The 14,934-nt window shown below is 42.0% G+C and overlaps 1 protein-coding gene across 6 annotated transcripts in view; it reads left to right on the top strand.

The window, feature by feature from the left end:
- Positions 1–14,934, top strand: part of cntn4 (contactin 4) — a 178,643-nt gene that overhangs the window by 84,268 nt on the left and 79,441 nt on the right. The gene's annotated exons all lie outside the window — the stretch shown is intronic.

Here is a 14,934-nt window from a genome sequence, read left to right as displayed (position 1 = left end):
ATTTGGGGCATGTACCCATAGCAGGATCAGTGTACATACAGTAGGCAACTGTAGGAACACAAACATACAATCTCGAGGGAAACTTGAATGACGTTTAAGCTTCTCAGAGTATGGAGTAAATAACATTGAGTTGTTGTTGTTGTCGTTATATTTAATGTGTGTGTGTGGTGTGAGGGGAGTGTAATTGCAGGTGCCTTTCCTGCTATGCTATCTAGTTGGCTGTGTGTAAGTACTTCGTTCCTTTCTGCTGGACACCAGCCACACGTCCTCTCCCCAGGCTCCCGTGCCCCAGTACATAAACACAAATCCTTCAATGCCAGTGGGAATTTCATTCCTCGAGGAATACACTGCATGTCAGCTGCTCTGCAAGGAGAAAATAACAATCCTGGAAAACAACACTCTGTTGTCCTGTTCTGTGCTCAACAGCAAGCTTGGGTAGCAGAGCACCATCTTGGACTGGAATACAGTGTTGTTGCTAACCATTATGATGACACTCCAGCTTTCAGTGTTGCAAGGAATTAAAGCTGCAATATGTAACTTTTTGGGCGAGCTGACCAAATTAACATAGAAATGCGAGTTATAGATATGTGATTCCTATTAAAAGCAAGTTTAAGAAGCGGTATATCTGTTCTATGTGTGTAATTTCTATGCTTCCCATTATTACGTTTTGCTTTATGTTTTACTTTCAGTTTTCTACACCAGCTTCAAACAGCTGAAAATACAATATTTTTGCTTATGAAAAATATATTTCACATCGGTCACAAACTGAAATTAGGCAAACTATTAGAATTTGAGCAACCAGGAAATGGCGGAGCGATTTCTGCAAATTGCACCTTTAAACTCAACTGCATTGTGTTGTGTTCCTTCTCATATTCAATACTTTTGGCTTTTGTATGTTAAATTCTCAACATCTTTATTCAAACGTATAGCAATATTGCCTAAGTGAAATTGCAGCTGCGTGTTTGCTTTTAATATTGCTTGCTGTAATGGTCACACTCTTTGATAAGCTAAGAGATTGATGTAGAGTTGGCTGTCTGGCTGTGTGGTTATGGTACAATTCAATCAATAGATGGATGTTTCCTTTACTCCCAGGAAAGATTGCATTGATATACTGTCTTCTTTCTCAAATGTGCTTTGAACACAAATCCCTTTCATTTACACTATATTGATTAACCTCAGGTGTATATGATAAAAGGATATGGTGCCGCCATTAAAAATGTTTTTTTCTGTCGTGCCTTGACCTGCAGTAATATCGGTCTGTCATGGCATATAAACCATTGTGGAGGCACCATCTGAATTCAGCTTGACGTTTATTGTCATGAATCTTGCTCTGGAGGCCAACACACTATCACAGCTTATTGTGAAATAGACACCAATTACTTATTTGAAATTCATGACAGGCATACAAAATAGTGCAACATTACACGATTTTCATCACAACACATTCCGCGTGTCTTACACAATCTTCTTCCCTAAATACGTATTTGTGTACGTTACACAAATTCCAATTTGTTTGGGTTGCTAGACGTTCACGTTATATGCCCACCCATCCATCCTCCCCAACCAACATCCCTCCTATCGTTTCTGCCTTTTTGGGATAGGGGGCAGCATTTTCACTTTTGGATGAATAGCATGCCCAGAGTGAACTGCCTCCTACTCTGTCCCAGATGCTAATATATGCATTTTAGTATTAGTATTGGATAGAAAACACTCTGAAGTTTCTAAAACTGTTAGAATGATGTCTGTGAGTATAACAGAACTCATATGGCAGGCGAAAACCTGAGGAAAATCCAACCAAGCTGTGGGACATCAGAGGTTTGTAGTTTTCAAAGCTTGGCCTACCAAGTACACATTGAGATATGGATGAGGTTGCACTTCCTAGAGCTTCCACTAGATGTCAACTGTCTTTTGAAACTTGAATTAGGATTCTACTATAAAGGAGGGGCTCATGAGACCTCTTTGAGTCAGTGGTCTGGCAGAGAGCCTTGGTCTCATTGATGCGCGCTCCCGACAGAGTTACCTCGCGTTAAATGATAAATGATGGAACTTTATGGAACAAATCAGTCATTTATTGTCGAACTGGGATTCCTGGGTGTGCCTTCTGATGAAGATCATCAAAGGTAAGGGAATATTTATGGTGTTGTTTCTAACTTTGTTGATTCCAAAATGGCGGCTATTCCTCTGGCTGTTTTGGGTTCTGAGCGCAGTTCTCAGATTATGTTTTTCTGTAAAGTTTTTTTTAAATCTGACACAGCGGTTGCATTAAGGAGAAGTCTGTCTTTAATTCTGTGAATAACACTAGTATCTTTTATCAATGTTTATTATTAGTATATCTTTGGCTGGAAAAATGGCTGTGTGTTTTTTCGACAAAGCATTTTTGAAATCGGACATGATGGGTAGATTAACCAGATGTTTATCTTTCATTTGCTGTATTGGACTTGTTAATGTGTGAAAGTTACATATTTCTAAAAAATATTGTTGAATTTCGGGCGCTGCCTTTCAGCGGAATGTTGTCGAGGTGTTCCGCTAGCGGAACCCCTGCGCTAGAAAGGTTAAGTAACGTACTGTCTTTATCTGTGATTGAAATTCACTGTATACTGTTGGATTCGGGATAAACTCTGAACATTGCGATATTAGATAAATGATAGATCAGAAGCATAGAATATGAGGAGTGAAAGAGACTGGGTTTTATGTTGGAAGTTAATGATTTTCTGTAGAAAGACAGATGGCTTTGAAATGTGTTGGGTGGATGGGAGGATTGCTATAGGGGAGCGGATGGACATATGTGGATTAGGCGAAGGAGGGGTTGAGGTCAGAAGGTCAGGTCAGATCCCCTGAAGGGAGCAATAAGGGTTTATTACCCTATTACCCTCTTCCTGTGGAACCATAAGATGTAAGGATTGGAGAGAAGGAGGAGTGTCTAAAGTGGGGTATATATACTTGTGATGGTGAGAAAGATTTTTTTTATCTGAGTACCGCTGTGTCGACCCTTTGGGAATAATTAAACTTGGTTAAGCTTCTCTAGTGTCCGTGAGTTATTTACTCTGAAAAATAAGAGCCTAACAATACAAAATTGTGTACTGCACACAAAAATATTAACTTATTCGTGTGACTGTCTCGAATTTCCAATAAGCAATTTGTTTCTATTTCAAACTAATCTGTGATACTGGTTTGTGGAGGCAGAACTGACTGCTAGATGAGACAGCTGTGAAATCAAAAATGGCTATATCATAAAAATGTATGAAAACAAGCATTTGCTTTTGGTCGTAATTTAAGGTTAAGGTTAGGCATTAGGGTTAGTTATGTGGTTAAGGTTAGGGTTAGGTTTGTATGACTTTGTGGCTATGGCAGCAAGTGACCACTCTGCATAGCTTCCTCCAGGGCAAGATTCCTGACAATAAATGCCGACTTAAATCAAATCAAATCAAATTTTATTTGTCACATACACATGGTTAGCAGATGTTAATGCGAGTGTAGCGAAATGCTTGTGCTTCTAGTTCCGACAATGCAGTAATAACAAGTAATCTAACTAACAATTCCAAAACTACTGTCTTGTATACAGTGTAAGGGGATAAAGAATATGTACATAAGGATATATGAATGAGTGATGGTACTGAGCAGCATAGGCAAGATACAGTAGATAGTATCGAGTACAGTATGTACAAATGAGATGAGTATGTAAACAAAGTGGCATAGTTTAAAGTGGCTAGTGATACATGTATTACATAAGGATACAGTCGATGATATAGAGTACAGTATATACGTATGCATATGAGATGAATAATGTAGGGTAAGTAACATTATATAAGGTAGCATTGTTTAAAGTGGCTAGTGATATATTTACATCATTTCCCATCAATTCCCATTATTAAAGTGGCTGGAGTTGAGTCAGTGTCAGTGTGTTGGCAGCAGCCACTCAGTGTTAGTGGTGGCTGTTTAACAGTCTGATGGCCTTGAGATAGAAGCTGTTTTTCAGTCTCTCGGTCCCAGCTTTGATGCACCTGTACTGACCTCGCCTTCTGGATGATAACGGGGTGAACAGGCAGTGGCTCGGGTGGTTGATGTCCTTGATGATCTTTATGGCCTTCCTGTGACATCGGGTGGTGTAGGTGTCCTGGAGGGCAGGTAGTTTGCCCCCGGTGATGCGTTGTGCAGACCTCACTACCCTCTGGAGAGCCTTACGGTTGAGGGCGGTGCAGTTGCCATACCAGGCGGTGATACAGCCCGCCAGGATGCTCTCGATTGTGCATCTGTAGAAGTTTGTGAGTGCTTTTGGTGACAAGCCGAATTTCTTCAGCCTCCTGAGGTTGAAGAGGCGCTGCTGCGCCTTCTTCACGATGCTGTCTGTGTGAGTGGACCAATTCAGTTTGTCTGTGATGTGTATGCTGAAGAACTTAAAACTTGCTACCCTCTCCACTACTGTTCCATCGATGTGGATAGGGGGGTGTTCCCTCTGCTGTTTCCTGAAGTCCACAATCATCTCCTTAGTTTTGTTGACGTTGAGTGTGAGGTTATTTTCCTGACACCACACTCCGAGGGCCCTCACCTCCTCCCTGTAGGCCGTCTCGTCGTTGTTGGTAATCAAGCCTACCACTGTTGTGTCGTCCGCAAACTTGATGATTGAGTTGGAGGCGTGCGTGGCCACACAGTCGTGGGTGAACAGGGAGTACAGGAGAGGGCTCAGAACGCACCCTTGTGGGGCCCCAGTGTTGAGGATCAGCGGGGAGGAGATGTTGTTGCCTACCCTCACCACCTGGGGGCGGCCCATCAGGAAGTCCAGTAATCAGTTGCACAGGGCGGGGTCGAGACCCAGGGTCTCGAGCTTGATGACGAGCTTGGAGGGTACTATGGTGTTGAATGCCGAGCTGTAGTCGATGAACAGCATTCTCACATAGGTATTCCTCTTGTCCAGATGGGTTAGGGCAGTGTGCAGTGTTTGTTGAGATTGCATCGTCTGTGGACCTATTTGGGCGGTAAGCAAATTGGAGTGGGTCTAGGGTGTCAGGTAGGGTGGAGGTGATATGGTCCTTGACTAGTCTCTCAAAGCACTTCATGATGACGGATGTGAGTGCTACGGGGCGGTAGTCGTTTAGCTCAGTTACCTTAGCTTTCTTGGGAACAGGAACAATGGTGGCCCTCTTGAAGCATGTGGGAACAGCAGACTGGTATAGGGATTGATTGAATATGTCCGTAAACACACCGGCCAGCTGGTCTGCGCATGCTCTGAGGGCGCGGCTGGGGATGCCGTCTGGGCCTGCAGCCTTGCGAGGGTTAACACGTTTAAATGTCTTACTCACCTCGGCTGCAGTGAAGGAGAGACCGCATGTTTTCGTTGCAGGCCGTGTCAGTGGCACTGTATTGTCCTCAAAGCGGGCAAAAAAGTTATTTAGTCTGCCTGGGAGCAAGACATCCTGGTCCGTGACTGGGCTGGATTTCTTCCTGTAGTCCGTGATTGACTGTAGACCCTGCCACATGCCTCTTGTGTCTGAGCCGTTGAATTGAGATTCTACTTTGTCTCTGTACTGGCGCTTAGCTTGTTTGATAGCCTTGCGGAGGGAATAGCTGCACTGTTTGTATTCGGTCATGTTACCAGACACCTTGCCCTGATTAAAAGCAGTGGTTCGCGCTTTCAGTTTCACACGAATGCTGCCATCAATCCACGGTTTCTGGTTAGGGAATGTTTTAATCGTTGCTATGGGAACGACATCTTCAACGCACGTTCTAATGAACTCGCACACCGAATCAGCGTATTCGTCAATGTTGTTATCTGACGCAATACGAAACATCTCCCAGTCCACGTGATGGAAGCAGTCTTGGAGTGTGGAGTCAGCTTGGTCGGACCAGCGTTGGACAGACCTCAGCGTGGGAGCCTCTTGTTTTAGTTTCTGTCTGTAGGCAGGGATCAACAAAATGGAGTCGTGGTCAGCTTTTCCGAAAGGGGGGCGGGGCAGGGCCTTATATGCGTTGCGGAAGTTAGAGTAACAATGATCCAAGGTCTTTCCACCCCTGGTTGCGCAATCGATATGCTGATAAAATTTAGGGAGTCTTGTTTTCAGATTAGCCTTGTTAAAATCCCCAGCTACAATGAATGCAGCCTCCGGATAAATCGTTTCCAGTTTGCAGAGAGTTAAATAAAGTTCGTTCAGAGCCATCGATGTGTCTGCTTGGGGGGGATATATACGGCTGTGATTATAATCGAAGAGAATTCTCTTGGTAGATAATGCGGTCTACATTTGATTGTGAGGAATTCTAAATCAGGTGAACAGAAGGATTTGAGTTCCTGTATTCCTGTAGTTCCTGTTTCTTTCATCACACCATGTCACGTTGGCCATAAGGCATACGCCCCCGCCCCTCTTCTTACCAGAAAGATGTTTGTTTCTGTCAGCGCGATGCGTGGAGAAACCCGTTGGCTGCACCGCTTCGGATAGAGTCTCTCCAGTGAGCCATGTTTCAGTGAAGCAAAGGACGTTACAGTCTCTGATGTCCCTCTGGAATGCTACCCTTGCTCGGATTTCATCAACCTTGTTGTCAAGAGACTGGACATTGGCAAGAAGAATGCTAGGGAGTGGTGCACGGTGTGCCTGTCTCCAGAGTCTGACCAGAAGACCGCCTCGTTTCCCTCTCTTTCGGAGTCGTTTTTTTGGGTCGCTGCATAGGATCCACTCCGTTGTCCTGTTTGTGAGGCAGAACACAGGATCCGCGTCGCGAAAAACATATTCTTGGTCGTACTGATGGTGAGTTGACGCTGATCTTATATTCAGTAGTTCTTCTCGACTGTATGTAATGAAACCTAAGATGACCTGGGGTACTAATGTAAGAAATAACACGTAAAAAAACAAAAAACTGCATAGTTTCCTAGGAACGCGAAGCGAGGCGGCCATCTCTGTCGGCGCCGGAAGTTCAAAGTGAAAGCCTTACCATCTGAATCAGTGTGCTCAAACAGGTTAAGTGAGACACAATATTAATCATGTGTTCTGTAACTCAACGTCTTAAAGGGCTCTTCGCAATTCTTGTGCTGTTTATGTTATTGGAGTGCAATTGCTTTCACTTATTGCTTTTCAGTGTGGCCCGTAAAGTGTTCCATTCAATTTGGTGGTGTACAGTAGCAACCTAGAAGTGGGTGAGACAGGAACAAATTGGACTCCTTATGTCTCCAATCTACCTATTGAACATTAATACACGTGCCCTCTGATTTGGCGGGTTTATTTGCAGTTGAGTATTTGGAAAAGCTTTGATTAATTGTAAGCCCTCTATGTGATTAATAACTACATTCAAATTAATCACAGGGTTTGTGTTTTTGCAAGAATATTAGTCAGATCTAAATCTGTCTCCGCTAATGCTCCTTATCTACTGTTGTCACCATGTCTAGATCTACATGAACTTTGCCCGTACACTCAGGCCCGTCTAGTCCAGGACATGACGAGATGGGCAGCCAATGACCAGACTGATCTTATCCACCCACACCTTCCGATTACTAACGTATTAGCTAATCGGCGATCCTATCATTTCAAATATATATGTGATATTTTGCATTATTGGTATGCTTTTATGTCAAATACTTTCTTAAAAAGTGATTTTTACCTCAGAAGCATTGTTAGGCATGTCACATGTCATTTTCTGATCATGTGGTATGGATTAAAGAGGTCATTCAAATGAACATGATTATTGCCCGTTTCGTGAAGTTATGGCATGACAGTGACATTTTGACATAGGCTGTTCTTTTTTTTCCGAAGGCCAATGTCCGCATGCAGAGCCTACCTGCTCCTCCTAGTCAGCAGAAGAGAGACAGGCAGGGAGATGGGGGTGGGTGCAGATCAGGGATGACACAGACTGCCAGGCCAGATACAAGCGCAGACAGAGCAAGGAGCTGCCTCCCCTCCGCTGATGCACTTCCTATTTTGACAGGCCAATGTTCTAGCATTGGGAACGTGCTGGGAATGTGTGGTCATTATAACAGAATACACCCAGATTTGAAGTAGACACAGTCGTGTGCACATGCTATTATTAACATGGTCGAAATCGTCTTCTAATGATGAGGTAATAATACTCTCTGTTTTCTGAATGTGTCGCTAGCGTTTCCAGAAATCTACAGTGGAGAGTCAAATATCTATCTTGGGCTCCTGATATTCACCTCGGATCAGAGAAGCTAGAGAGGCTAAAAGGCTGTCACTTACGCTCTCCCAAAGCACACTACATTAGTGTGCTGCCTGTGTGACGTAGCCTTGGTCTTTGTATTACTCAATTACTTTTTTTAGTCCTGGACCTAATGCGCCTGACCTCCATTTTATAATGGAGAGAGAACTTTTAGGGGCACTCCAGACTGAAATCACTTGTGCACATCCACTTAGAAGAGGGTTGCTTTTATTGTGTATCCTCTGTTCTTTTGTGCCCCAAGACCCCAGGATTTGAGAACATGGAGCATGTGCACTCTGTCAAGTCATGTAAAGGAGCAGAATGTGGGGAGGAAGAGGATTCTCGGAGCCCGGAGCAAACTTGGGAGCACTGCACTTTGAAACAGAATTGGAATGGCATTACTTTCAGTGGGTGTTTTTCACAGAGGCTGTGGGATGGAATTCTATGTTTTCAGCAGAGAGGAGAGGCAGTATTTTGGAGGAGGCCCTAGTTATATTAACAGTGTGCACTGATTGTACCAAATGTAGGGTGAAGCGGTTATTTTGTGTAATTTTATTTTGTGTGCAATTTCGCCTTATTTTGATGCTCACCAGACTATTGGACCTGCTAGGACCTCGTCTCAGTGAAACTAAAGTAAAATATCACAGAGAAACTAAGAAATTGGTTTTGTGACCCTTCTATGGGTTTGTCCAACAGCTCCACACATGTCACGGTACATTACTTCTTCCTTACGGACTATATTAAACTTTGAACACGACTATTAGATACCTTTTGTTTTAAGTTTGTTAATCGCCAGGATGCTGCTGCCTGTGTTTGTAGCACGGCAATAATAAATGCATAGTGTTGTCAGAATAAACTTTAGATGTATATTAATAGCAGACAATCAGACATCTGTGTCATTATTAATATTCATTGAAAGCATGCCACTGATAATGCATGATGAAGATACAAATACAACCCCCCCCCCACACACTCAGAATCAACACGCCAATATCAACACTGATGCAACTCATAACTCAGAAGGATCTAACCAACTGATATGCCCTTATTATAAACCTTAACAACCACATTGTATTGATAGATGGGTTGTTTTGTCTGTTGATGCAGGCCTATGCTGCACATGTTGTATTGATAGATGGGTTGTTTTGTCTGTTGATGCAGGCCTATGCTGCACATGTTGTTCCCCCTTGTCATAATTATTCCCCATGTTCAGATGAATATTTATTGTTTTTATAGCAAGCTGACTCTGCAGGGGGATCCCAGGGGGCTCTGCCACTGGGTTAAGTGTAGGAGGAACTGACGCTAGGAGCCTGCCGTCCTGCAGTGTGTAGATTTGAATCACGTTGGTTACTTTGAAGAAAGCCAAGAGGCTGGTAGGGCTTTAATTGTTGTCTCAGAACACTGACACTATTAGACACATAAAGGAATGCTTGTGTAAGCATTTCCAATCATTTGTCATTAAAGTCTATTTATATTCTGTCATGCCCACTGAAGGGAATAATTACACCGTTGGACTAGTGCTTTGATGATAAATAAACAATATTATTTGTATTTCTGTCATGGGGATTTTTTTGTGTTTTGGGGGAAAATGTAGAGATGCACAATTATGTCATACAAGATTTTCCATGGTGATTGGATGTGCTATTGTGTTTGGTCAAGTTTGCTTGGGCTAATAGAGTGAGTCTATACATTGACTAACTCATTTGACCAAATATGTTATAAAATATGCAAGACAAACCCTTTAAATCTTACTTTCAGTCATACAGTATGGTATTTTCTCTGAGTGTGACAGAAACACAGTGTATGCTGAATCTGTAGTGGAAACCTAGGAGACAGCGGTGTCATCTTAAATTATGGCAGATTTACCATTGGATAATGTCTCAGTTTCTCCGTCTTCCTACATCATTTAAACATTTTCACAAATCATTTACGATATACTAGACACACACCGCACTATATTCTGTCATCATCTGACAAGCCTCTTGGGTGGACTCCTCAAAGTGGGAACTCCTCTCTACTCAAATGTAGCATCTTTTCGCAACAGCATCAAGGAATTTGCCCACACTTTACAGATTGCCTTATCTTTCTAGTATTCATAATCTCATCACATGGCCAAAATCAGCAGAAATGGTTAATTGTATAAAAGGAATTTTCTACAATGCTTGGAGTTTATTGTTAGTCTTTTCACTTTCTGTTGGTTAAAAACACCTTTGGCGTCTGTGTTTGTCGTTTTGTTTGTTGAACGTAAACATGATAAAGCAATCAGTCCATTTTCATGGTGGTTGTCAGGTCGGTCTTATTCATATTAGTAAAGCTTAATGGTGAAACCGCCGCGTCCATTTGTGGGGCGGCAGGGTAGTCTAGTGGTTACAGCGTTGGACTAGTAACCGGAAGGTTGCAAGTTCAAACCCCCGAGCTGACAAGGTACAAATCTGTCGTTCTGCCCCTGAACAGGCAGTTCCTAGGCCGTCATTGAAAATAAGAATTTGTTCTTGACTGACTTGCCTGGTAAAATAAATAAAAAGGCCATCACAAATAAATAAAATAAATAAATAAAAATATTACAACAACGGAGAAGTTACTGTAAACAACAGTTTTCCTTCGGACATCATTGCACATGCAACGCTCCACACCTCCACTTCGCCAACAGTCGGGATCTCAACGTACTGTTCAGAGTTAGAATAGTAGGATACACAAGGTGCAGTTTCGAAGTGTGGTTGTGCATCATTGGTTTTTCTCTTGTGTCAGTCACTGACAGTCACTCAATTAACGACCGGGCGCCAGCCGATCACTCTAGTCACTCTCACTCAGATATCATATTAAAAACTGCAAACATTTCTCTCCACCCTATGGCAAAATGTGTAGAATTGTAGGAAATGAACTCTCTCTGCTAAAATGTTTTGCTCGCAAGGTTGGTTGTCGGTACGCAGACCCACGAGCCACTGCTGCCCCCCCCTCATTTTGAGTTCAGTTTTGTGGCCCCAACCCCCATCAAAGTTGCCCATCCCTGGTTTATATTATGGCAGAATTCTTGATGCTTTAAGAAAGTAAATATTGATTTCAGCCCCCATCTGAATGTATTTTCTAAGTGCTAAGTCTGATGTTTAAATACTAAGTTTAATTTGAAGTAAAATGCCCTCTGTTACATTATGCAAATGCATTATCCTCTACTTTACCTACAATAACCAATTACTATTTTTGATAATATTTTTCAGGCATGTTTCCTAATCTTGTTTAACACTGAATTATCATTACATTTTCTTGCTCTGACATTATTTACCCATACTGTAGTCACCATGTATCATATGAGTAGTACATTTAAGGCACTGAGGAGAATAAATTGAAGTAATTAGCCTTTTTATTTTACTGGACTGATGGTACCTGCATCTGATGGTGCTTTCAAGACAACTGGGACCTCTCCCCCCCAAAAAAAATGTTTTGGGGTCGAATCATGATGTCAGTGATCTTCAGGTTGGAAAGTCAGAGCTCTAGAAAGATGCCTGAGTTTCCGACTTGGAATTCTGAGTTGGATGACCGTTCAAAACGATTTTTCCCAGTCAGAGCTCCTTTTTTTTCTTTCTCAATTGTCTTGAAAGTCGGAGATTTACGAATTCCCTGTAGTTTTGAACACAGCGTTAGTCTCGGTGGAGGGAGGGAGAGAGCAGCAGTAGAGGATAATGCATTTGCATAATGTAACAGAGGGCATTTCTCACAGTCCCTTGTCTCTTCTTCCTTTCCTCCAGTGAGACTGACCAGAGATGAGACACCGTCTTCCAGCTGATGGCGAAACTGAGTCGCACCGCATCTGCCTTATGCAAAAATTAATGTTGTTCCTATGACCAGAGAAAGTTAAATATTCCTTGATATTAAAATAGACACAATGAGTGGATAATAATAATGAAAACGCAGGGCTATCGATACACTTATTCATTGCAGTTGCAGCGCGAGGGGAAGTACAGAGAAGCGTTTTTTATTTTTTGTAATAGTGTTGAATAAAAACAGTGTTGACAGTGCAGAATAGAAACAGTGTTGACAGTGCAGAATAGAAACAGTGTTGACAGTGCTGAATAGAAACAGTGTTGACAGTGTTGAATAGAAACAGTGTTGACAGTGATGAATAGAAACAGTCTTGACAGTGTTGAATAGAAACAGTGTTGACAGTGCTGAATAGAAACAGTGTTGACAGTGCTGAATAGAAACAGTGTTGACAGTGCTGAATAGAAACAGTGTTGACAGTGCTGAATAGAAACAGTGTTGACAGTGCTGAATAGAAACAGTGTTGACAGTGATGAATAGAAACAGTGTTGACAGTGATGAATAGAAACAGTGTTGACAGTGATTAATAAAAAAAAGTGTTGACAGTGCTGAATAGAAAGTGTTGACAGTGATGAATAGAAACAGTGTTGACAGTACTGAATAAAAACAGTGTTGACAGTGCTGAATAAAAACAGCGTCAACAGTGCTGAATAAAAACAGCGTTGACAGTGCTGAATAAAAACAGTGTTGACAGTGCTGAATAGATACAGTGTTGACAGTGCTGAATAGAAACAGTGTTGACAGTGCTGAATAGATACAGTGTTGACAGTGCTGAATAAAAACAGTGTTGACAGTGCTGAATAGATACAGTGTTGACAGTGCTGAATAGAAACAGTGTTGACAGTGCTGAATAGAAACAGTGTTGACAGTGCTGAATAGATAGTGTTGACAGTGCTGAATATAAACAGTGTTGACAGTGATGAATAGATACAGTGTTGACAGTGCAGAATAGAAACAGTGTTGACAGTGCTGAATAGAAACAGTGTTGACAGTGATGAATAGAAACAGTGTCGACAGTGCTGAATAAAAACAGCGTTGACAGTGCTGAATAAAAACACAAACTCACTCCTAAAAACAGCAGCTCTTTTCTGTCTATTCTTGGAACCCCCGTAAGCACGGTGATTTGAGCTATCCAATTGGCCTGCGCAGTAGGGGCCCTCGATTTAGCCATGGATCTCCCAGTCTCTTCAGACAAATGAAATGGTTCAAAATGGGAGCACTTTGTTTACCCGTTGCGCAGGGCTTCTGAATCGAGTGCACCTATGACTAACAGCGCAACACGAATAAAAAACTAAAAGGAGCGCAGGCCTTTATCGTTGGCTTTTCTACAGGAATGTTGGACCAACGTTAGACCACTTGTCTAAACACTCAGGACTCTGCCAAAACACACTTTTGAAGAGGCTGATTGGCCTGCTCTGATTCATGCTGTAGCCTACACCTGCTCCTAACTGTGAGGGAGCTGCATCATGGATTGAATCCTGCTTTGATAAATGACCAGACAGTTAGAAAGGGTAAGGGAGGGATCCTCCAAGACTGTTTTGTTTAATTACCAGCCAGCTAACAAGTGAATGGGTTTGATTTGGCTCAGCAGGGAAAAGGTACACGCGTGCCTGTCAATTAGAAGGCCTGGAAAACTCATTGATGAGAATGTCAGAACATTCAGAAATAATAATTTCTTCAAAGGAGAACTCAGCAACAGAAAACTAGCATTGAGAGCAGTGCATTGATAAGCACACCAGCTGAGATCAAACTGTTACAAATCATGATGTCTTACACTGGCTCTGGTTTTCAATGTTCCTTGCAGTAGGTTGAAACCTAGAAGTGTGGTTTCGCTGTAGGGTACTGCAGGATCACAGCTAATTTGACATACCTTTTAAATCACATGATGATGATGATGATGATTAAACAACATTCAAAATCCTGCTGGGAACAGTGAGCTTGGATTGTGAGCAGTGAGCTTGGATTGTGAGCAGTGAGCTTGGATTAACACAAAGCAGTGAGCATGGATTAACACAAGGCAGTGAGCTTGGATTAACACAAAGCAGTGAGCTTGGATTAACACAAAGTAGTGAGCATGGATTAACACAAGGCAGTGAGCTTGGATTAACACAAAGCAGTGAGCTTGGATTAACACAAAGCAGTGAGCTTGGATTAACACAAAGCAGTGAGCTTGGATTAACACAAAGCAGTGAGCTTGGATTAACACAAAGCAGTGAGCTTGGATTAACACAAAGCAGTGAGCTTGGATTAACACAAAGCAGTGAGCTTGGATTAACACAAAGCATTACAAATATACAGAACTAAGAATGTGGAGTATTTCAGTTGTCTCAGTCACGTACAAATATTTTTTCTCTTTTTTAAAAGTGTTTTACTCCTCTGTGAATCCTTTTGGCCTGAGGGGCCCAAGTCTCTGAGCACAGAAAGTAATTGACTCTGCAGACAAATAGCAAAATAAAATGTATTTCTCAAAGGTCAGTCTTCAGAACGTGTGTTTTGTTCTTTTTGAAAGAAGCATGCCACAAAGACGACTAGAGAAATTACCCGTTTGACAGTTACCAGCCAACAGGACACTCGTTATCATGAGAATCATAGAAGATCTGAGATCCTGGCTTGCTCTGTGATCCTACAAATGTCCTGTATACTGTATGTTGTACTATTATTTTTACCACTGTGGTAATTAGTTATTTTAAAGCTTACTTAACGTAAAATGTACCTAGTATTTTTGGTCACGTTACTGTCCAACTGTGTGCTATAAAAACAAAACCCAACTACCTGGGCTGTCAGGTCAGTCATTCTTAATATAGTTATTTACAAATTGCATGGTGACTGCTAGAGTTGGTTTTCTCTGTGAAATGAAACATTCTCCGCTCATCTTGAAGCCTTGTATTAACTACAAAGTGTCCACCGATATTTGTCCCAATGAAACATTTGTTTACAGAAGAAACCTTGCCACACAAACAACATTCATGTTGAAGTGTGTCCAGA

This window comes from Oncorhynchus mykiss, chromosome 7 (assembly GCF_013265735.2).
Source record: "Oncorhynchus mykiss isolate Arlee chromosome 7, USDA_OmykA_1.1, whole genome shotgun sequence".
In the NCBI taxonomy this organism is placed as follows: domain Eukaryota; kingdom Metazoa; phylum Chordata; class Actinopteri; order Salmoniformes; family Salmonidae; genus Oncorhynchus; species Oncorhynchus mykiss.
This window is presented reverse-complemented; position numbering and strand designations above follow the sequence as displayed.